A 25,502-nucleotide genomic window follows, 5' to 3' on the forward strand; every position below is an offset into this window, starting at 1 on the left:
CCAAAGCAGAAGAGGAAGTAACACGATTTCTTTACACATCTTTATTTTGTGAATTTGAGAGTTGTAACATGGTAATTTGGTTGTACACAAACACTGTTATCACTTAACCAAGTTGAGAAGGGTTAACCCAATCTTAACATTTTATTATTGACACTTCAGCACGAATGCTCAAATTATCCTTTAGCTGACAAGGACTATATAGTTACCATAAGATTTAAAGCGTCTGTGAGACTCTGCCAATTCAAGATAAATGATGTAATGTCTCCCTGCAGAGACTACAGGGAGTATTCTAATTTATCAATCTAGGCTATATTGAACCTTTGTACTCGATCCGGGTTCCTCCCATCAGATGAAAGAGAGACAGACTGGTGTCATGGGATGAGGAATATGGCATCCTGTCTGTTCAGTTAGGACCAACATACCATGGGGTAATTTCAATGTATAAGCAAATCTCATTCCTGCATCGCTCAATCAGTGATGGAAGGACTCAGTAAAAAGGTGAATATCAGTAATGTAGTCATTAGAATGTATGGTGGCTTTCAATGAATACCTAAATGGTCACATCAGCATTTGAAACTTTCTTCTGCACTAAATCGGATATGTCCGCCCGCAGAATAAAAAGAAGTGAATGAAAACATGAAAAGCTGGATTGAAACAAGCCGCTTCTGCCCTAAGACTCTATGGACTACTACTTTATTACTGCGCCTTATGGCTTGCTCAACACCCGAGGCACGGAGTTGTTAAAAGATGCAGATGAAACGCCAAACTTGATGCCGTGTTGAGATCTGTGAATGTCAACTTCATCCCACAATGCTTCCTGGGCCCAAATAGACGACATATCTGCCTGATTACCTCCCCTGACGCCAGAGGGCGCTATATTTAACTCCGAAAGCCAAGTGAACATTTCCTAGTTTGTGATGTGGAACAGGTAAATAATTACATCAAAATCTCCTTTTAAATCATTGCTGAAAAAATGCAGGAGTATTGCAATTTTGCGAGAGATAGTCCAGCAGAGTGGAATCAGTCTGTAAAGGAGATGCACCTCTTACGAGATCAATGAGGCACCACCATTGATACCGGAAATATAGTTTCAGCGCACGCGCAATTGAAGTCCAACTCAAACAGTTGAAGGGCTTTTGAGAACGTTTTTTTTTGCAAAATGCAGGACATTCCATGTTTCCGCTTGGTTAGTATTGTAAGCCTTATCGCATCAAACCATTGGTTTTTTCACCGCAGTCAAGAAAGGAATCAACAACGCTCAACCAAGGCATATGGTAAGCGTTTTCAGATAAGAAACGCCACATATGTTTTGGGAATAAGTTTTGGGAGACACCGTGCGTTCAGTGATCTAATTGATCTAACACCACAGAACTGCTTTGGGGTCCACACCATCACACGATATCAATATGGCTACAACAAAGTTGATTACTTTTTTCGAATTTCGTTTTATCAAATCTGAGCATGTGAGAACGACATTTTTTCGATGCTGTTGGGATGGTATTGTCTTTTGTCACGATCTTACGATCCATCGTCCTTTGGCACATTCGAAACAAAAGATTGCTCTGTGCATTGAAAAAAGCAAGTAATTTTAGTTATTTTTCCCCGTTGTATGCTTTGACATTGGACACATACATCAACACTCGTCAAGGCTATCAGAAAGACTATTTCAGACTTATTTGCACCCAGTCCTCTTTACGATTTATGTCCACTGTTACATGAACAGCCATCCTTAAATTTATTACCACGTAGAGATTTAAAAAGTTTGAAGAATGAGTGTCATTCAAATCTGAAAACACATCATGTGAATCTCGTCCAACTGAATCTGTCTGACCAGCAGGATGCGGAGAGAAAATACCTAATGTGAAGGTGTTCCAATAAATATTGATCAAAATTATATGATAATGCGGTTTCCATTTCACCGAGCCGAATGCCACGGTTTCTAAAGAATGATGGAGGGTAATGGCTCTTTTTGGCGCTCTGGGAATGACAAATTTGAAATATTAGTTTAAAACTTATGATATAATATTATGTTCAAATGACTGACAGATGGCCTGTTTCTTTCTTGTACTTGCACGTTAAGCACTTTTGGCATGGTAATCTACACACGAATATTTGTGTGTATTTGTTTTTGAAGTTAACCATATGTGGTGGTTTAATGTATAAAAACGTCACAACAACTAATTGTTGACGTCGTTTTGGACGTAAGTACAGAATACATTATACAGCTTATTAAATATGGATAATGTTTATTATTAGATTTGGGGGCGGTCGGGTAGCCTAGTGGTTAAAGCGTTCGCTCATCACGCCGAAGACCCGGGTTCGATTCCCGACATGGGTACAATGTGTGAAGCCCATTTCTAGTGTCCCCCGCCGTGATATTGCTGGAATATTGCTAAAAGCGGCGTAAAACCATACTCACTCACTCACTCACTATTGTTAGATTGATACTTTCGTTTGTGTTTCTTTCTGATCTTGTTCAGTATCAAAAGTCATTTGCATGCATTTTTTCTCGCTCTGGGAATATATACATTGTAAAATGAGTAAGACACACACACTCAAATAATAAGCTCCCTTTATGATTTCAAGGAGCCGATGAAAGGGATAAAGCTTTGAATGGTAGTCACTATACAATAATATATCCCATCCTATCAACTCCTCACCCCATCCCTAACTTCATCAGATCACACATCAGTCATGTAAACCCTTTAAAAAGTGAAACTTCACACATGTTTAGTTGTAGGTGGTATATTGATTCCCCCGTGAGCGGACCTGATGGTTCGTGTCTGGAGTCCCGCATGGTTGCTGTCGTGAAGCAATGAGACCCGTCTGATGGTCTAAACTGTTGAGTAAATATATTCCGCTGATGGATAATGTCCATGTTGGTTTTACCGTCGCTCGCCATGACAGATAACAAAGATAGATTAACACTTAACATTGATGTCACGTGGACCTCTCTGAGAACATTAGTGAGCAATGTGTGATACATGTCCAGTCATGACACCTGTCTTACGGTTTTGGGCAAAGTATGCTTTATCTGAAAGTAGTAGGGGTTATATCATGATTGATACCAAAAAGAAATTCCATACATTTTGGCACTTCATCCAACCTTATGTATCCCTCGAACGCTCATTTCAATCGCCGGTCACCCCGCAAGGAGTTTTCTTACATGTCTTAACTGGCATTTATCACACTGATGTCGTGTGAAGAAAGTGAATTTCATTGTAACGTTACCTTAAATACTTTGAAAAGAATAATCATTTTTTTTAACTCGAAGGACAAGAGAACGAATTTAGCTGTATTTACAAGCATGAAAACTAACGATAACTCTGTGACAAAATGATTTTGTAGTGCTAATTCCTTAATACACAGAACATGTTAATATTTTTTTTGGTGTCCATTGTGTCAAATATTACAAATTCATCGAATATCATTTTTCAAAGTGTCTCAGTATATTTAGGTTCTGTTACTTCAAACAGTCCCCTCCTTTGAGTATCGCGTGATGACTTAATTTATACAATGATAAGCTCGCATCAACGACAGGTTACACTGCGGTTTAGTATGGAAACAAGGTCCATCTAGAACTGAGAGGCACATCTGGAGGACGTTCTTAAGAACGCCTCTGGCAGTGTCATGTCATGCTCGTTTCTAGACCAGGTGTGATGTGATTCTAGATATACAGTCTTTGGATGCTGTTGATTTGCAGGACATGGTGCCATCATTATTTTGCCTTATACGCCCTATGGAATCAGTTTGGGCAGATATTCGAGGCGTTGACGTTGCCGTTTTCGAACTTTGTTTGAATATTTACTAAATGACAGATCACGGCTTGATGGGGAAGATACATTTCCGATAAACTATGACTTTGTCATGAATAATAGATTCGTTGGCACTAATCATTGTACATCAATGTGGCACATCTTTCTTTATTGTCGATATAGCTGATGTTTGTTATGTGGATCATATCTAAATAGTGTTTCTTGTTCCCCGAGGGTAACACAATTGGATCAAAATGTCCATCCACTATTACAAAAGATAGAAAATGAGACTTCTTTTTCGTAACTTGCTTTCTCGGTCATCAATATAAATGCTGTCGACCGAGCGTTGACCACGAAACAGCAACTACATAGCGACGTGGTAGTTGATGGTGATAAGGTTTGCTACAGTGGTCAACAATATGAGCACCAGTACCCTCTGGTTACCATAACAACGACCACAACTGATAGCTGGACTAAAACTATATCTTCAGCTATCATGCGATCGCCACCCGAGCAGAGGTAGCCGCTTGGTTGAGAAGGGCCGTCACTTCAAACGTCTAGATTCGATTCATCACAAGAATTCAAGGTTCAAAGGCTACCCTCGTCTGGACACTGGCGCAATAATCCTAAAAATAACGTTGAACCATTCTCACTCAGTCATTCACTGTCATCCGAGAATGTGCTCAGACTACACCATTTCCCTTCAGGACTTTAAAAAGAACAATCTCAAGAAACTGACATGGATTTCACCCAACTGGAGCATGATGAACATGCGCAGCTAACTGTATGATTGTTAATAAACCCCAACAGCTCATGGTTCCATTTTTAAAATTACTCGATAACAATGAGTGGGCTACTATATCAAAACACAGACAAGTCTGACATATTCGACTTCTCATCTATAACTTTGTATGATAAGATCAGGTTCGTGGACGACGATATTATAAAAAAGCTGTAGTTGCCATTTGAAGCCGTGGCACTAGCTCTGGCAATAGGATGTGTTAAACACTGGTGTAAAGGCTATATGTGTTTTAGTGTGTATCGGTGGCGCTTTATGACAGTTTTAACTTGGTTAATAAGTTTATGGTCATGGTTAACCGGGGACCTGTGTTTTTAAAGATTGTATCGTGATTGAATCGTGTGAGGGCGACCCTTCCAATGGAATATATCGCCGTTTAGTCGAAAAATGACTCTCCCGGCACCGCTTCTTGGCACTGATTGTAAAGGTTCTCTGACATAAGAGACTGAATAATTAGTTTTAACGACGTTAACGCCCGTTGGGAACAACTTTAAGTTGGGGATCTGCTGCTGAACTCTTTAGAGTTGGAGACAAAAATCTATGTATATGACTTGAGAAGTCAATAGAAGTGTTATTATTGGTGATTTGGTCGCCTGCATTAACTGCTTGGCCTATGTGATAACTTGCCCGACTAATATGTTGTGACAGCTAGCTATAGGGGCAGACAACTCATCAAGCATGTCCGCTACTGGCCGCTGTTGCACTAATGGTTGTGCGGTGGGCAGTAAGATCAGAGGACTTGACGGGTAGACGAAAATACAGAAATGAGATGTTAGCTGCACTGGGTATAGAGGGGCTATACAAACACGATCTTGTTCCTTCAACACTTTCGATGAAACAACCTTGATATCTTCATATGCCATAAGGCCTTGTCACAAACTGTATATTAAGCCCGAGTAAGGACACATGCGTGACTAATGCAGACATCTGCCTAAATATGAGGTGTTTACCGCCTATGTTTATTTTGACAGTTGGCACCTGTTTGACTAATGCAGACATGTACATAAATACGAGGGGTGTTGACGTGCTTATGCTTTGGCTTAAACCTACACATCGAACATCCATCAGTGCCTCAGGTGTGACAAAGAAGATCATTTCTATTAACTCCAAACAGGAATAATATGCTAAAGCAAGCATCTCATACTGAAAAGGGCAAAGACATCCACAGTATACATGATCTAGGGCATGGTAGTGTTTTGCCTTCAGGACTGGAAGCGTCCATAAGCAGGTCATTAGTGAAGCTGTGCACTACCTGACTCTCAATCTGCCTCTTCAGGCACCCCTTTAGGACATGGAGGGTGTTTACAGCATCCTAACAGGCTGCTACTGCAGCAGTGACCTCTACATCAGCACATGCGGTCACTGCCAGGAGGGAGCAAACACTCAGGGCAACAGTCAAGGATGGTGTTTGTGTCATTAACCGCACAACAAAACACATTGCGTCATCTGGAGATACTTGACTTACCAAAGTGCCGTGCTTCAGCTCCTAAATACGATGGTGAAAGTATATAAAGTATATACGACCAGGGATAACTACAACCAATCACGTTAGGCAGCTACAAAAGACGTTATACTAAGGAGTTCAGCATCCAAGACAGCTAACGATGACGTAGATGGCGTATGGTGTAGAGGTCAGGGCTACGGTCTTATAGGCTTGTTATAGCTCCCCATCTTGTTACTGTGGCTCTTCTCAACGCTCTCTAAGGCACATGAGAGTATCATGTCCAAACTCATCAATGCATTGAGATCACTATAAGCTTGCTATATTAAGCACAATCATTGATAACCGCTTTTAATAATACCCTATCAGGAATAGTTAATAGGGTTTGTTGATGTATAGATGGGTTGCTCGATGAACAGATATATAGACAATAGTGGATCGATAGTATGGATATATAACCAGAAAGATGAATGAGGGGAGGTGATGGATGGAAAGATGGAGGACGGACGGACATATGGATTGAAGGATGATGGATATATGCATGATGGATGGGTTGAGGATAGATAGATGATGGGTAAGGGGCGGTTGCCTATATTAATTAATGGAAAAATAGAATGAGTTGTCGAAGGATGGAGAATTACATGATAGATGGATTGGCCGACGACGGATGGACGGATGGACGGATGGATAGTGTGCCTTAAAGAATATATAACACTGTTTCAAACACGGATGTATATACATTGTACACAACTGCTTTTCAAGTGTTTGGACGTCGGTTTGAGCTTATTTACACGAATATTTCCGAGGTCATGTATGACGAGAGGCTGGGGCCATTTACCATGTCTAATCCTCCGCTGGATCTATTGCCTCAATATCCTGCTCTCACAGACGGGCCTAATCCTGTCATAAGCTCCATCTTCCACAACTTCCATACAACCCAAACTAGAACAGTCAACACAACTGTGAAGTTTTCCTAACTAGAGTTTCCATGTGTCAGGTTCTGAAATTCGTATTGAACTATTTGTCGATGGGATCGCGGCGCAACAAAAACTTTCTCCACGACTATCGAGCGCTTCGTTTGCAGCGAATTCTTCAGCTATGGCCAATTGACTGCCTTCGTCGACATGTCACTCAGCTTAAATTTGATCCCTCTAATATCGTAGGCAGGGACCTACAGACGAAGGTTTTTTCTTGAATTGCTGCAGAAATAATGATATTGACTAAGTTTAAAACGATTGACCACACTACGTATGATTGACAGTGTGTTTACCCCAGAGAGTTTGATATGATGGGGGAATAGGCTACAGTCTTACCAGAAATAATTCCCAAACACATTAAAAACACAACCCTCTCTGTCAGCGTAATATAAAAAACGCACTTAACTGTCGAATAGGCAGTCAACAAACGACCACATTGTTAGTGGAACCATTTTCCCAGCTGTAATTGCCTTCTTCTTACCAACAAAGAAGTAATTACAGAATCAATATAGTGACGTTATTTTCTCGCCTCTTGGGCAGCCCATGTAACATCAGTCGCTATGTACTGAAACGTAGAATGTTACACATTCTTTGATAAGAACGAGATATAACATTTAGGGTAATGCTCCATAAACCTTTGGCTAAACAAATACAAAAATCAAACACTTGAAAAAGTCGTAAGCTGACATTAATGTTGTTACAATTAGTTAGATGTAAATTTGAACAAGGCGTTTTTCTGCAGGTGTGCTGCGTGTTCAAGCAGGTCCATCTGTCGGACGTGGTGATGGCGTCGGCTGTTATTACCAACGACTGTGTTTAAGGAATGTGCGTGAGGACCACTACTTCACGCATCCAAATTAGATGTGACGAGGATAAGCAGATCAATAATAGGCAAATTCAACGGATTAAATAGTGAAAGGTCACGATTTCCACATACATGCGAAGTTCTGGCTCCAATATGACACTTCCACATATGGAATCTTCCAGCTAAAGGGGCGGTCGGGTAGCCTAGTGGTTAAAGCGTTCGCTCCTCACACCGAAGACCCGGGTTCGATTCCCGACATGGGTACAATGTGTGAAGCCCATTTCTGGTGTCCCCCGCCGTGAAAGTGCTGGAATATTGCTAAAAGCGGCGTAAAACCATACTCACTCACTCACTCACTCACTTTCAGCTAAATCACCTCGAGTCGGTTAAATGTCGAAGGAAACCCCAATTATCTCTATTTGTAGACTTTAAACTTTAACCAATGAACACTTAAGGATCATCATTTGAGCGAATTTGGATTCGAACCAAAGACCAGTGGATTCTAGCAAAGCTAATGGACGTAAATCTACACAACCAATTGTCTCTTAGAACTAATTTTTGGAATGATGCCCTTATATTCAGGAACCGCTTTAAATGGTAGACTCATGTAAATATACAACGCCAACACCAGAAATAACCAGTCTCCATTATCCGACATTGGGCGTAAAAGACAAAATAACGGTGAAAATAATATGAATGGACCACAGAAAATCAGTGATGACATCAGGTGTCAGCGAAAACACCACTCACACAATTTGCATGAAAAATTGTTTGTTGCGTGACACCCAATGGTTAATGGAGGTTCAAACATAATTAAAAATGAATGGCGTCAAGATTACACAACATGTCCTACTTTCAATTAACAGTTAAGTGTGTGACCATCCCTGTAGGTGATTTATTTAGGTACAGGGATGACGTTTTAATGGAAACATTGTGCATATCCCTACATATCGTGACGAACGCCACCTTTGCTTTTGAACCAGCACGGTTGTCCAAGGTGCAAATTCTTAGCGTTACCTACCCTCATCGAGACATGTTTCAGTCGCTGCTCGACACAATGCTGTCATTAGGCTGGTGCTTACTAGGATGAAATATGCTTGCAATTCATACACCTTTGTGTCGCTACACTCACGCTCTTCGTGAAGAAAATTGCCGTCGAAATGTAAAGCACTGTAAAGGTCAGTTTAATACCATGGTTAGTGTAACCGCCTCGAGTCAAACCCAGCATGCTCAAAGAGCAGACAGTTCACATTTTTTTAAAGTTTTTTCGTTTTTGTGACGGTGTCGGCCGGTGTCACTACGAGTTGACTAAAACTGTACAGGTTAGTTGAGTGGGTCAGTCAGTTTAACGCCACTTTTAACAATATTTCAATTATATCGTGTCAGCTTATTGTGAGAGGAAAGCCTGTGCTGATTCAGTTCTTAATAACATACGTTTAGTACTTTGGTGAAACCCACGAGCATGGTGCTGACAAACCTAGAACCGTGATTCGAACCCACAGTCATAGGTTCCTAGCGTGCCCAAGGGACGCAACTCTGCGCAGCGAATTGCGGCGCCCCATGTTCCCCTGTACAGGTTCAACGTTGACAAACTAACAGAAGGAGTACAAATACAAGTGATAAAACTATTTCCATAATCATAAGAAACTCAGAGTCCATTGATTCGCTGTGCAGAGTTGCGTCCCCTGGACAGAAACCTATGATTGTGGGTTCGAATGCCGGTTCACCCCGATTATGTTTCTAGGTTTGTCAGCACCATACCCGTGCTCGTGGGTTTCACCAAAGTGGTAAACGTCTGAAACCTGCATCACTTCGGGCATTCCTCCCACATCAAGCTGACATGCCGTGATATCACTGGAATAATGTTTAAAGCGGTGTTAAACCCAACTCACTCACTCACTTACTCAGAGTCCATTGTCATTCTGTCCCCTGGATAGATTTTTGTCACTCTGAATTTTTAAGCACAGATATAATTTTGAAACAGACTGTAAACTGGCGTGTTTAATTTCCTTATTTTCCCGTTAATGTAGTTTCTTTTTACAAAGGACGCTTTATAACCGCCAGTAATTACATTAGAAAAACATTTGTTACACAATAACCCAAGATATGTTCGCAATGGCATAGTTCTACAATACTATTAAATTTAATATTTAATATTAATATGTTTTTGCCAAAGTTTGATCGTTAACCTCGTTACCAAGCACGAGATCTTGGTCATTATTGGTCCACTGATTTTTTTGGAGGTATTCTACAGAAAAGATTCTGAAACGCCTGAGCTATTTCCAACCAAAATAGCTTACATAAACGAAATCCATTTGAATCCGGTAGCCTCCCGCGACTTTAGCGAACAACAGTGTTCCTTGTTCACATTTACAATAAGAGACCAATTGAATTTTCACCCAACTTCTTTGGTGGTATGCAATCACAATTCTTTTAGACCCGATGGCTGGGCACGCCTCCATGTTTTCTTCGGCTGAAAGAGAGAACAAGTTTGATTTCCCTTTCAAAGGTCTCGGCTCACAAGGCCAAGGGCTGTGGTATCGAAGAATGTTCAATACTGTGCGTAATGCTGCATTGTCTGATTAAACCTTCAATAGTGCTGTGACAACATTGGCTGATGTGGGAAGACATTGAAGTGTTGAGGTTCCAGAAAGCATGGGCACCAGTTTCTACACGTGAGCTGAGCATTTGATGGCAGACACTTGGTCATAGAACCATCACTACAGGACGTATTGGAAATCGTGTACGCTGTGAAAAGCTGTAATTTCAAAAGATTTATTTGAGTATCCATATATTTCATAAGCGCATTATCAAGTTGGGCTTGATGCCCTTACAGCTAATGGAATGGTACCATTCATTGTCATTGTGGCCGTCAGAGGGTGTGATTCTCTGGATACACTATCTTGGTAAAAGATTTGATATACAGTCTGAAAGGTTCGCACTCTATTTTGATGCCAAACACACCAACTCAAGTAGAAAATAGGCAGATATATGTTCCTTTGTTTCACCAATAGTAATGCGGAGTATCGATTTTAGGCATGTGTTAAGAAGAAAATTTAATTCTTTTTTATGTTTTGTCTCACAAAATTTAATTATCCAGAAACAATTCGATTGATGAAAATTATTATCTTCGTCGTGACGTTTTTACATAACGCTTCACGCAATAGTGACAATAATGTTGCTTGATTTAAGGCCTCTCGACATTTTTCACCCCATCCTCAGTACTGTTGACCGTACCGACGTTAAGGCAAGTTTAAAAAGAATCTGTTTCGCAGAGCTTTCGCAGAGTAGCCAAGACCTATTTGTATCAGAAATGTCAGGCCAAGATAATATCACAATATACAACTGTATAGGACGCTTGGGTTTAATGGTAAAATCAAATATTGGTCTGGGTATAGCGAAGACATTTGTAATATACAGCTGCGATTGGTATAGCTGAAATATAGCGAGTTTAAGACAAAGTTAAGTGAGTAATCTCGTTTGTAGCGCCAGTGCCCTTGGCTTACAGTCGTCAGATAGTCCCCTCTGAAGAAGTTAAAGAACACCCGGTGCTATCATCTTACTATAGTTAGTCTTTCATGCCATGACATATTAAGTCGAGTAATATGAAAGTAAAGGGTGTTCTTTAACTTCTTTTGAAGTTACCCGATTCTTTCATGTTTCAATAGTTAGTCCGTCATGCCATGACATATTAAGTGGAGTAATATGAAAGAATCGGGTGTTCTTTAACTTCTTTTGAAGTTACCCGAATCTTTCATATTACTATAGTTCGTCTGTCATGCCATGACATATTAACTACAGTAATATGAAAGAATCGTGTGCTCTCAACTTCTTTTGAGTAGTGTTTTTTTTATATCAAGGACGACACTAAATATTGCAGTAGGCCCCCATGCTGTATGGGGAGGACTACATTGCTGAGATGATACTGTAGTATACATAATACAGACATAATGACTAGAGACCTTATTGTACACATGCAGGGCGATCTTGTTGCTAGGACGATCGGTACTCTCATATTGTATACGACGATCGTGGAGTTAACATCGCTTTGTTGACAGGGAGAACTGAACAAAGTGCCCTCAGTACTATGGTAGTAACAGACTTTTGTTAATACAGACTTACGACTCGTGAAGTTGGATTACTGAACACGGCCCTTTCCACAAAGCAATCTTAGCGGAATGACAAGCGGAAGTCTATTTTGAAGCTTGCAGCTAGATAGTTTTAGGGCTTCAAACAGAACAGGGATCAGTGCACCGCAAATGATAGCGGATAATAATGATACAGATCTGCAGAGTAGTGTAACACAAGACATACCCTTACGACATATAAAAGGCTAAATATGCAAGTATTTCAAGGTAAACACATATCATTAGACACCCGATCTTTAATTCCTTCTGCAATAGCCGGAATGATTGAAAAACAGGTCATTCTAACCACCCTAATTGGCAACAATTTCCTCTTCAACACCCATTCAGTGGGAACAGGAATTGCGTGCATGCGTGCGTGTGTCTGTGCATGTCGGGGTCTGTGCGTGTCGGGGTCTGTGTTTTCATTGTCCTTACACCATGACATGTTGATGCTACTCTATTCTTTACTGTGCGCCCGTCAAACAGCGCTTGACATAGGGTTTAGGTTTGAATGAGCATTTTATTCTAATCTAACTTCACTCACTGCTATTATTGATATCAATATGACTACAGTATGAGCAGTGATTGTCTGTGATTTCATTGATTTTACAACAAAGCTATTTTTCATGTATGGATACAGAACAGTGGACGATCATATTTGCATATCGATTAAACATTAATATAGCCCTCGTATTAGCAAACGTGATCGATCCATTTTTATCCAGTCCAAAAAAGTATGAATTGCTATTTCTCACGAAGAATTTATTTCAAGACAGCATAGAACGTGCCTTAAACGTTTCACTTGAATACATTACAATACTGATTTCGGTATCGCAGACTTGATTTCTTGTCGTTATATGAAACGTTTTTAATATATTTTACTGGTCCAGACTAAATTATTTACAGGCCTAGGTCATACACCTGGAATATGAAGAGCGGGGTCAAATAACAAACAGTCAATAATGTTTCAACAGTTTAATTCACGCCAGAAAATAACCAGTCTCGAGTATCCGACGAAGCAGACAAAATAGCGGTGAAAATAATATGATAGATCAATGAAAATCAACGATGACACCTCAGGTGATTCGTGGAGAGAATCACGCCGAGGACACGGGATCGATTCCCGACATGGGTACAATCTGTGAAGCCTGTTTCTAGTGTCCCCGCCGTGAAATTGCTGGAATATTGCTAAAGACGGCGTAAAAACATACTCACTCACTCACTCGTGGAGAGCATGGTATTCGTGTTTACAGTGTAACCATTCTCGAGTTTTATTATTAGATGCAGGTGCCATTATATTTGATTTATCAAAATAAGTCTTCAAGTTTATATTCTGGTTTGTATAAGCTTTTCAGCATCAGCTTACAGCTGTGGAGAGCCGCAAACAAATTAGAACAAAGTACACAATTTTAAATTGTTTAACTCACAGTTTCGTGATCCAAACTGAAACCTAAGCGAATTTCGCCATTCGCCAAGAATCTGGTTTTGACAAATTACTTTGCCTTGCGAAAGTCGAAACATTAATTCCGTAAAATAACAACGACCTAGTAACATTTCACGTGAGGCATCTGACACCAGATTGATCTCTGAAACGCGAGAGAGAACTTTCTTTGTTGCTTAAACTTTATTTGCAGGTCTAATCCTAAATTGTTATTTTGACACACTATTTTGGCCATGTTCTTTATTGAATATTCTGTGTGAGTTTCATTGAACACATTAATATACCGCGAGGCAGAACGTATCAATATTGTATCTGGGGTTAGGCTGTGCAAGAGCAAAGTGTTCGGTGTTAACATAGCTTCAGGGGATCATTGATGAACCGACTATATTAAACCCAATCTCATCGAAGATCAGTCATTGGGATGTAACGGGACTTGTGGCTTCAATCCCATTTCATAAATTTAACTTTCCGAAACACTGGACAAAAAACTTAATCTTGTAATTTTCCAACTTAATTAGGAAATTTTATTATATATTCATGGGAAGGATAAAAGTGTCATCTCTAAAAACATCAATACACTGGCTCTTCACCGCTGAAGTCACTTATCATACATATCTACAAAGTGTCACGGAGCGGTATTAAACTGCCAAGTGTATCTTTAGGTATAAGTTACACTGGGAATTAAAAATATAAATGGATATTTTCTGTATGATAGCTATCCTCAAGAGTAATCCACATTCAAGATTTATATGTACACATCTGGAGATGCATAATTGCATATATTATCTTTGAATTATACTGCTGTAGCAGTAAAATATGCGTCTGCAGTTAAATTCAGATTGCCTATATCCCATTGGTAAGCAGCGACATGCCCAAAGCCATTATTGATATCTGAGCTTGTGTCCATAATATTATACAGAATTAAACTCGGGCACATGAGGGAAGTCATTTATCTTCTGGTGTGCTACAGATGTATAACGAGAAAAAGAAGTCATCGTTCTGACATTGCGGATTGTGGAGTCGCCAGAGCAACTATAGGCGTTGTAGGCGTTGATGTAACCAGGAGGGGAAGACAGTGTGTGATGGGGTAGTCGGACACGGGGAGAGTAATTCCATTATCCAGACATGACGAGTGGTCATAATCGCAAACGCTGATAACGAGATGCCCAGGGACCATCTGCTGTGAAACATACATGCTTAGAAATGCACAAATGACACACTCGGATTGTTACACTGGACAGGATTTGTGAATTTATGGAAACATTTTTTACACCAACAGATATTGTTGTCTGAAGCTTATCTGATTGTATTGGTGTATGTGCCTTGAAGAAAGATCAACACCGCGGCTATATTTTCAGATGGAAACATTTGCATGTGACATCAATCTCATGTTAATAAATAAACTAAGATAACCCAGATACCGGATGAAAACTATTTGTAAAGGAGCACTGTATGATCTTCTGGATGACAATGGGTACTCGTTCACAACTACAATACAAGGAAGCAGTGGACGCAATTAAAAAGTACTCAAATAACCAATGCCATGGAACAGGTAAAAAACTCTCTCCGCTCACTGGTATTGAGAGTTTAGAAGATTCAACGCTGATGGCTGATCACGAAGTTCACCTGAAGCGACCTTCTGTTGACGTCTTCAGATTTTAACACAGTGACGTATTATCGGAGTAAATTAAATTAATTAAACTTTAATTACATTGACTAATATTGTGAAAGGCATCAATACAGCATCCTTAACAATATTGAGTGTTGTACCAAAAATATTTCTCAAAATCTGAGGCAGAAATGATATTGCGTGCTCTCGATTATATGCCTGGAGATCCTGCATTCCCGATTGTATTCAAACTAATGACACTGAGATGGTATCAAATATTGTTAGTGTGTTATTGTTGTATTAAATGTAATGTCATCCACAACTCAATGCTGTTCCAGGAAACACGTGATAGATCTGGTCAGGTGATAAAACCCTATTTATAGGAAAGGCTGTCGTTGTTACCACGTGATATTGAATTTGTCCCTGCACACTCTATTGTCATACAGGAAAAGGAGAAATCGGCTGAAACAATCCGAGAGTTGATCAAATAATCAAAGTTAGCTTTTTCCTCCTGCCGGATATTGAAGGGCCAGGAGCAGAAATGACTTCCGGTGTGTTCGATAATCCAAGAGAGCGATCTGCCCGTGTCTATCACGGGAACGACAACCTTCACATTCACATGGCAGGCGATGTACCTCATGACCGAACACTATTCATAGGCAGACGAATGTGGACCTCTGGACATGGTGAAACTCATTTTCAGCAACCATTACATGTATCTGACTCCTGTTAAAGGTGTTTGCACCAACTGCCACCATTTGAATTGTGTGTCGTGATAGTTCTGTGTGTGTCCACGCTTACCCTGTTCGCGAACACCTGGTGTCATCACCCATTTATATAATTGTTATCACTATCTATTTACGCCTTGTGGAATCTGTTTGGACTGATAATCAAGACTGATTAGTCTCTGGTGTTGACGTTTTGAATTACCATAATGCATCTCTGTTGTCAAAGACTGGAAGGTCACTAATAATTATAGGTCGTCTGGCCTGAAAAGTGACACAGAAGATTTTCTGTTTCCCGCTCCGTCAATTGCATCAACATGTAAATATGAAATGTAGATTATGCATTGTAGATCAAGACACATTGTCTGTGAGTGCCCAGCTTTGGCACAAACACAGGATCTTAAGTGACATGTTGGTGTGGCTCGATCTTTTTATTAACGTCCTCGCCATGTGTTTTTTGACTCATAGGTCCATCCATGGTACGACCCAGAATAAGTAGAGGGCGTCATGGAAAATGATGAATAAAACATTCTTTGGAATATGCCCGTATACAGCCTCGGACCTATCCAGACTAACAAACCTGATCTTGTCCTTTTTAATAAATCTAATGAAATCATGTGTATCAGTGATTTGTTTGATAGACATTACTTAGAAGTTGGCGGATGACAAAGTAGAGATAATTTATGGATAACAACTTCTTTATTTACTGTAAAGGCGACGTTTCAGTATAGATCTTTATACCGTTGTCAAGCAAGGTTGAATAATGAGCATGGTACAGAATATATATAGTTGGTGGATGATTAACAGTAACTAAAATTCAAAACATGACATGTCACGCTTGCAACCCAAGAACCAATTTGATACCTCCCAATCTGTTGACTGACACTGGGAGAGTACCCGGGTTTGCTGCCAGGAATACAGCCCTCCTGACAATCTGGGTAATGCAGAGGCTGCAGTGTTGGGGGGTCTACACGTTCTCCAAAAAGTTCTGAGTGGGTTCGACCAGGCAGCGCTTCCTGGGAGAAGTCCCATTCGTTGTGTGGGTTGCGTGTAGAATATGTATTGTATGCGTGTAGGGCCCTGTGCTGATGATCAGCCTTACAACCCTGACTGTGTCAGGATCAGCCAAACCTTCTTTGCTGCATTTTTTATTTTAATCTGTAATTAAAAAATAATTTTCTTTCCGATGCTTGACAATTAAGTCACAAGAATCGCATGACTGTTTTAGCCTCAATAACGCAGTGTGTGTGTTTGACAGATGTACATGATAAGCATTATGCTGACCAGTCTGTACTTCACAAAGAACCCGTGTTAACAATGGAAACATTTTTTCTTTCTTGACAAGTTGATAAGAGGCTTATATTCACGGGGTGAAATGTTGCCACATATTGATAAGAAACTGTCAAACACATTATACAAAAATATACGTGGATAAAGTAATCAATTTGTTACTGCCGAAGACATAGAAACAGCTACGTCACCGGTAGTATCAGCGGAGTAATCCCTTGCCATCAATTCTCTACAGCTTCTCTGAGCCACACTACTTTAAGACAAATAAGTAAAGATAGAATGCGTTTGGATAAGTAAATTCGATGTATTAGTATTACACTTATCATCAATACTTGTAGGTCCCTTGAATCGTCCACGAGCATTTGTTGCTAACCTTTTGCTTGTTTTCCCAGGCTAAACCTGGCACACACCACTTTAGTAAAGGTATTATCCTTGTTGTATATACTATGTCTAAAACGATCGCTGGGTTTTGTAATATTATGTATGTATTAAATCTGAACACCCAATATCTACGAAACACTGATACGTCATGATAGTAACACTTTTATTGCAACACACTTTATAATGATCGAATGTTGCATCGGAACATCGCCTTAATATTTACATTGTATGCACATTTCTAATTCTACAGCTTATTTCCTTGAATTTATCCATTTTACAATTTCAATTTCAAAGATAATTCTTTAAACTGGTGATATTGTGCTCGAAGACTGGTGGTGTAGAATGTGGTTCGCGACGATAATGATGTACCGCATGACGCTTCAACAACGGAAACACCTAATGAAGGACATCAACTAGCCATGTGTGGGATTCCAACGTTGGTGCAATATCTTGCAAAATATATATCGGTAAGGTGAGGAGAAATTGTGTTTAACGTTGCGTCCAAGATTATTGCACTTATATAGCGACGTGTGTGTGTGTGTGTGTGTGTGTGTGTGTGTGTGTGTGTGTGTGTGTGTGTGTGTGTGTCTGTGTGTGTGACTGCTTGTACTAGTCCGGACTGATGCCGATTTATAGTGCTAGCTCAGTGAGATACCATGCTACAGTTTAACATGACTACCCCACTCAGACACAGTATACTGACTCCGAGCCGACCAGTCCTTGTTTTAGCCCCTTTATGCCGAGCGTCAGACAGGGTAACAACAAGTACCATCTTTTAACGTCTCTTGGTATGGCGCGGCCGGGGATCGAACCCCGGGCACTCCGCTCTCCGGGCGGACGCTCTACCACTAGACCACGGAGGCGGTCAAAATATATATCGATCGAATATTTTCATTCAAATCATGTTGATTCATCATCCCGCACAATGTTCTTAAATGACAATAGTCATGGTAAACATCGATCATACTTGTATAATTTCAAACTTACAATCATAGTACAATGTAACGTGTTCTACAAAGTAAGCGAAACTATTTTAGGTACTTTTGCATAAATGCATACAGTCACAGCCAAAACGAAATATTATTTGTAAAAGCATGTTGTTTTGGCTGTGACTGTATGCATTTATGCAAAAGTACCTAAAATATTTTCGCACAAAAAACACAAGAGACTTAATGGATCGGACTGTCGGTGTCGGTGACTTGTTTTGTTGCATGGCATCCTTCCCCAACGATGTAGATGTTTGCCCATAATATCAACCACTGGTTTGTCTGGTCGGGCGTTAAACAACAAACAGACCTTGCAGGGGCGCAACTCTGCCGTTGGTGCAGACACAAATCCCCCGAAAAACCAAATCCAAGTGAAGAAAAAATAACTTGTAACAGGACTGACGCATAGCGTGACGCCGCAGTACCAGTAAAGATATCCTAATTGAATTTAAGTTTTGTAGGAGATAATTGTGACTGGGATAACAAAGAATCTGATGATGGCTGGCGGCATGCGAGTCCAGAAATACACTCTTCCAAGCAGCCGACGTTGTATGTTTCTGCTTGATGACACCGATGGCAGAGGAACAATAAGCACAGACACACCGACGTATTTATAGACAGCAATTATTCCCATCTCTCTACACTGGCCTCATTTATAGCGAGATCACCTCCCGGTTTCACCTTAAGATACAAACACATCGCCTCTGGCATCTTGTGATGATTTCTATGTGGATTAAGAGGCAATGGGGTGAAATGAAACGGGCAGAAGGAGATCCTGAGTTCATACCAACGCTGCCGTCTTGCAGGAAGACTTGTCTGTTCAAGACACGAGTAATTGGCCTGTGATAATATTGTCACATGTATCTAATATTGCATTTAGGTTAAATAAGTCTATTTCTGGAATATGGAAAGTATATTTAGAGCATATCATTATTTATCCCCTGAGAAGATATTACACAAAAATAAGGCGAGGCACGATATATGCCACTAGGGTACATAATTGACAAATGTTTTACCATATAATTAGGGAAATCTTTCAAGGAAGCAGTAAATCAAATTATTGACATGTAAACTATTTTCTGTTAGGGTCATAATTAGATCAAATTCAAACTTATGGCTTCATGCGAGAAAATGGCTGATTTTTAGCTGTGCCCATATGTCCACAAAACTTTGAAAGATCTGCCTTTTTCGAGCATATTTACTGAAACTTTATATGTTATTAATAGCATTACATGCGGATATTATATTTTATTTGTACCTGTTTAAATCACACTTGACTTTATGTTGTACGTCCAAAACTTCTCATTGTTCACATAAAAGTAACAAAAGCAGAGGCCTTTGCACGATTACGACAACATCATGGTCATGTGCATCGCTATCAAATAGTGATGATACCAGGTGATAAAGATGAGAATACCCTGCCCCATTGATGTCATAAACACATGCAAAGGGAAGTCAAGTATCCACCTGAACAAACACGGGAACATATGATATAATTTCAAAATGGGGAATTGCATCGGTCATCAACACGGAAGTCGAAGGGAATGTTTGGACGAGTTCAGATAATCGAACTGCCTGAAGCTAAAGTTACACCTCTTGAAACAAATTCACTTGTTTTTATTTTTCCAATCCGAGCAGAAATTCCGACTCCTCGTATGCATAAAGAAACAGACCAGGGCCCACTTGCACAAAGCGATCTTAGCGCTAAGATGATCTTAACTCCCATACTTTAACATAGGCTTACAATAGTCGTAGCGCTAAGATCGCTTTGTGCAAGTGGGCCCAGACCATAGTTGGTACCTATGGGGATGCCTACCTCTTGCCTTAATGTCCTATGCCAAAATTGCATATCAGCGAGGAAGTCCAACGTTCCACATATTGTCTTCCCATTAAACTACATTTTGCATTCATTTTTAACAAGTTTCCCTGAACCTCTGAAGATACAAATGTAGCTATTATCTATGGTCACGACGTTTATCGACAAACGATCCATAGATCAAGGAAAATCTTTCCTCAAGTTTGTCGGGATAATGATGTACAAAGTTGAAAAAATAAATGTTTGGACATAGATTAACTTTTTCTTTTCTGATATTGCAATACTCACGGAAATCCATTGTGTGTTTGAGAATTTACATGGTATTAATTTCACTTGTCTCAAACACGTTCTGTAAATTAAAGAAAGTCCTTCCTAGATTGTTTTAATTATTATAGTTTATCTGTGGATTTGGTGGTGCAATGCTGGGCCCAGCAATATATCACCCTTTGTATGGGTTTTAAGGAAGCTTTGGGATCCAGTTCAAGAGAGGTATGACCATGTTGCAGTCAGATTGCAGTCAGATTTGAAGATTTTATCTTCATTAAAATACTGGCGTCATATGTGGCATTATTTGATATGTCGGTTATACAACGTTCTTTCAACAAACAATTTATTTAGTGATGCTTACATATAATGGTTATGGTTATTTTGCGACCGCGTCAGTGGGAACAACTTCAAATTTTCATGTAGAGCAGCCAGACTTTGGATTAAAACGGGCTCGGACAGAATGGATATATTCCAATTCTGTTTCCTCTATTTCATTTTGTGCATTCTACCAATGACAACATCACGAACTGACTTAACCCACCCTGAAAGAAATTTAACAGGTTTGACACGAACACATTAACACTGCCGAAAACTTTAATAAAATGTACTTCACATTGACACTGTCCAAAACATTAACACAATGTAGTTCATTTGAAACTCCCCTAAATACTAATGCATTGAATGTTGACATTGCCCTAAACATTACTACAATGTATTTCACATTGACACACTGGCCTATCATCCAACGTTGTTCACATTGACACTGTCCTGAACATTAATACAATGTAGTTCACACCGATACTGTCCAGAACAGTAATATAAAGTAGATCACTTGAACACACTGTCCTAAACATTATGTAGTTCAAGTATACTGCCCTAAACATTAATACAATGCACACACACACACACACACACACACACACACACACACACACACACACACACACACACACACACACACACACACACACACACACACACACACACACACACACACACACACACATATATATATATATTTATATACACATATATATCATCACAATTACTAACGCTCTAATATAACTACTTGTATTCTATCACATGTTTTTGACACTATTATTAATACTTTGAAATTAAGAATATATATTAGTCATGTATCTGTATGTTCTGTTAATCAAACACGCATCGTTGATCAGTTGTCACGCGCTGTGATATAATATACATTGTTATACTCGCCATGCCACATGCAGCAGACATTCGATGCAGACGGCGTGACAAAGGGCGACATAATTCACCTATATAGCTGCCGATTCTCTTTGTTACAGGGGTAATACTGGTATTAGTGTCATTAACTGGCGTTGATACAATATCGTGTGTTAACAACAGCTATGTTTCTGTTGATGTCCCGTTTACTTTGACTATGGTGGTTTGTGCACATTATGCCTCTTCGATATTATATAAATGTTTCTGTCATACAGAAAGGTATAATCGTAATATATACATAGTAATGTTATGCCTGTAAGTTTTCGTATTTTACATCTTTGCCACGGGGATATATACATAGCCAATCCTGCATATGTGTGACGGTATGTATGTGCTCAAAAAAGGATTGCAATATAAGTGACAGTGTGTGAGTGTTCGGGAATAAATATCAACATCGGTGAGGGTGAGGGTGAATCGGTTCTATAGAAAGAGTACCAATGTGTGTGACAGTGTATTAGTGTTCAAGAATAAATATCAACATTGGTGAGGGTGAATCGGTTCTATAGAAAGAGTACCAATGTGTGTGACAGTGTGTGAGTGTTCGGGAATAAATTTCAACATTGGTGAGGGTGAATCGGTTCTATAGAAAGAGTACCAATGTGTGTGACAGTGTGTGAGTGTTCGGGAATAAATTTCAACATTGGTGAGGGTGAATCGGTTCTATAGAAAGAGTACCAATGTGTGTGATAGTGTGTGAGTGTTCGGGATTAAATTTCAACATTGGTGAGGGTGAATCGGTTCTATAGAAAGAGTACCAATGTGTGTGACAGTGTGTTAGTGTTCGGGATTAAATTTCAACATTGGTGAGGGTGAATCGGTTTACAGAAAGAGTACCAATGTGTGTGACATTGTGTGAGTGTTCGGGATTAAATTTCAACATTGGTGAGGGTGAATCGGTTCTATAGAAAGTGTACCAATGTGTGTGACAGTGTGTGAGTGTTCGGGATTAAATTTCAACATTGGTGAGGGTGAATCGGTTTACAGAAAGAGTACCAATGTGTGTGACAGTGTGTGAGTGTTCAAGAATATATATCAACATTGGTGAGGGTGTATCGGTTCTACAGAAAGAGTACCAATGTGTGTGACAGTGTATGTGTTTACGTTTACTAAACACTGTCAGTGTGTGCATGATTATTACAAAACTTCTAAGGTTGGGTTAGTATGCGTTAATATGGAACTGTGTAACAATGAACACACAATGCCCTATGCAATAATGCTTTATGTATTTTTTAATGATAGAAAGTTTATTACAATACTTATGTATATTAATAAAGCAACGTCTAGATCCGCTTGAAAAGTCATGCCTGAGTGTGATGAATCGTTAACACTGCTTGTGGCAGCGTATCAATGCGTTTGGAAGGCAATGCGTGCTTTTGGCGACACAAATATTTATGAAAACCTGACAATACGTGTTAAGGCGTATGGATGAGTATGAAAAGCCAAGTGTATTGGTGTTGATTGGCCAGCACCACGAACCATATTGCGTTAACTTAACGCTTTTGGCTCATTACTTCTGTCAATGAATCTGATACATCTCTATTCATGCCTTCTCACCACTGCGTGGGAATGAATATTAAAGACTAAAATCATTGCGTAAATCCACAATTCTGTAATTTCATTTGTAACCCCTACACCAAGCCAGCAACAAACAAGCATAACAATCTCACAAGAAGTATGGCTCATTAGGACAGCCCAAAAAGGTCACTGCATCGGGAGTAGCCACGAAGAGTAATAATATCTTCTTGAATATTATTTTATCCCTTTTCGATGAAACAGTTCTTCTACAATGGTGTGTGTTATGACTTGCTGATTGAACAAAGGCCTGGCTAGTGTAATCTGCAGAAGCCTGGCAACACAGATTGCGATTTTGCGTTCTCGGTCCACATCAATAACGCTCACGTTCAAATAGCTACTCATATTTCACACGCAGCATGTGAGATACGGTTGTCCAGTCATTACTCTGAGTGCTGTAATCAAAGCCCTGTTTTCTATCGGCTCTCACAGATACAGTTCCACCGGGCTCAGTATTACTCCATCAACAGCGGCGGGAGCATAAACACGCTTAGTCTTTGTCACAACAGCTTTTGCCATCATTCATTACACATTTGTCAATTTGCCGTAGAAAAAGTAACATGAAAGAGACAAAGTGGCTAACACAGATGAAATGTGAATAGCTAGCAATGCTTGGAACCCTGCGCAGCATTGAGGAGAACAGTCAGAACTACCAGTTACACAATTGTTGATATCTGTAAAGAGAATCAATATCTAACAATAGTTTCGAGAATTTCATGCCTAGTATAATTTCTTTGAAGTGACAGAGGCATTTTTTAGAATGAATTGGGTTGAGCAGGTTCGTCGTTGTTTAGAGCACATGGAACGAATGCCGGGTAGGCATGTCAATCGCTGGACGTCAGCTTGAAACATTATGTCCTTTCCTGAACAACAGCAGCCTTGAAGCTTTTAATTAAAGAGTTTTTACTCAAAAACAAAAGTTACTGTGACACCAATATTTTAGTGTATTTTTCAAACAAGTAAAGTTTGGTATTCAATATTGTAGTACATGTATGGAATCAAGTCACAAAAACGCAACTGCTACAGCAACAGCATGCATTCCATGCAAAAGTTGACTTTTATGCAAGCCCCATGCATTTCACTACCAAAGAATGGGTATAAAAATTCCATATGCACTGTTTAGCATCGTGCTGACAACAACCACTCAAAAAAACACAAAATTACGCAATTATTCAACATTACGAAATGCCACGCCTGTCCGAAAATGATCGTCTGCGAGCCATTGGTATGCTTGAAGCAGGATCGAGTCAACGTGATGTTGCAAGACAATTTAACGTCCACAGAAACACCGTTTGGTGTTTATTGCAACGTTGGCAACAGACGAATGCAGTCAGAGACCATCCTCGGAGTGGCAGGCCATGTGTAACCAATAATCGACAAGACAACTGGATTCGAACAACACACCTACGAAATCGATTCCAGCCAGCAACAGTGACTGCAAAAAGCATCCCTGGCCTTCGACGAATACCTTTACAAACCGTACGTCGCCGCCTCAGATGTGCAGGGATTGTCGCCAGAAGACCCGCCAGATGTCCCATTTTGACAGGAAACCACGGTCAAGCACGTCTTCAGTGGTGCAGACAGCGTCTACGCTGGACGGCCATGCAGTTGGGACAGGTTCTATACACTGACGAGTCTCGTTTTCACCTCTGCCACAGCAATGGACGGATTCGAGTGTACCGACGTTGAGGTGAACGCTACGTCAATCATGGACGAAGATTGGTTCGGGGGCGGCAGCGTTATGGTATGGGGTGAGATTACAGCAAAACAGAGGACCCGTTTGATAGTGCTAGAGGAAAATCTCAATGGACAGCGCTACCGCAACGAGATCATCGGCCCTATTGTTCTACCGTTTTTGCGTCGTCATGGCCCAGGCATTACCTTTCAACATGACAACGCCCGACCTCATATTGCTCGACCTGTTCAGGATTTTCTTCAACAAAACAACGTGAATGTCATCCCCTGGCCGGCTCGCTCCCCTGATCTCTCACCAATCGAGCACATGTGGGATGAGATGGATCGGCGCCTTCGACGTCATCAACGTGTTCCACAGACACTCCAGGAACTTCGAAACTTGCTCCAGCAGATATGGACAGATATCCTACAGGACTTTGTGCGACGCCTGGTCCATTCCATGAGACGAAGATGTGTTGCTTGCATCGCAACCAGAGGTGAACACACACGCTATTTATTTGTAAATTGACCTGATGGCATGTTCATGTGTTTTTTTTTTATGAAATCACGCATTTTCTGAAGTCAGTATGGC

General features: G+C 40.1%; 1 protein-coding gene across 1 annotated transcript in view; it reads right to left on the minus strand.

Annotated features, from left to right (window-relative positions):
* The window catches only part of LOC124136204 (glutamate receptor ionotropic, NMDA 3A-like), a 119,251-nt gene that overhangs the window by 69,115 nt on the left and 24,634 nt on the right, over positions 1–25,502 (minus strand). The gene's annotated exons all lie outside the window — the stretch shown is intronic.

The sequence above is a fragment of the Haliotis rufescens genome, unplaced genomic scaffold (assembly GCF_023055435.1).
Source record: "Haliotis rufescens isolate VD_foot unplaced genomic scaffold, xgHalRufe1.0.p SCAF_2, whole genome shotgun sequence".
Classification (NCBI taxonomy): Eukaryota; Metazoa; Mollusca; class Gastropoda; order Lepetellida; family Haliotidae; genus Haliotis; species Haliotis rufescens.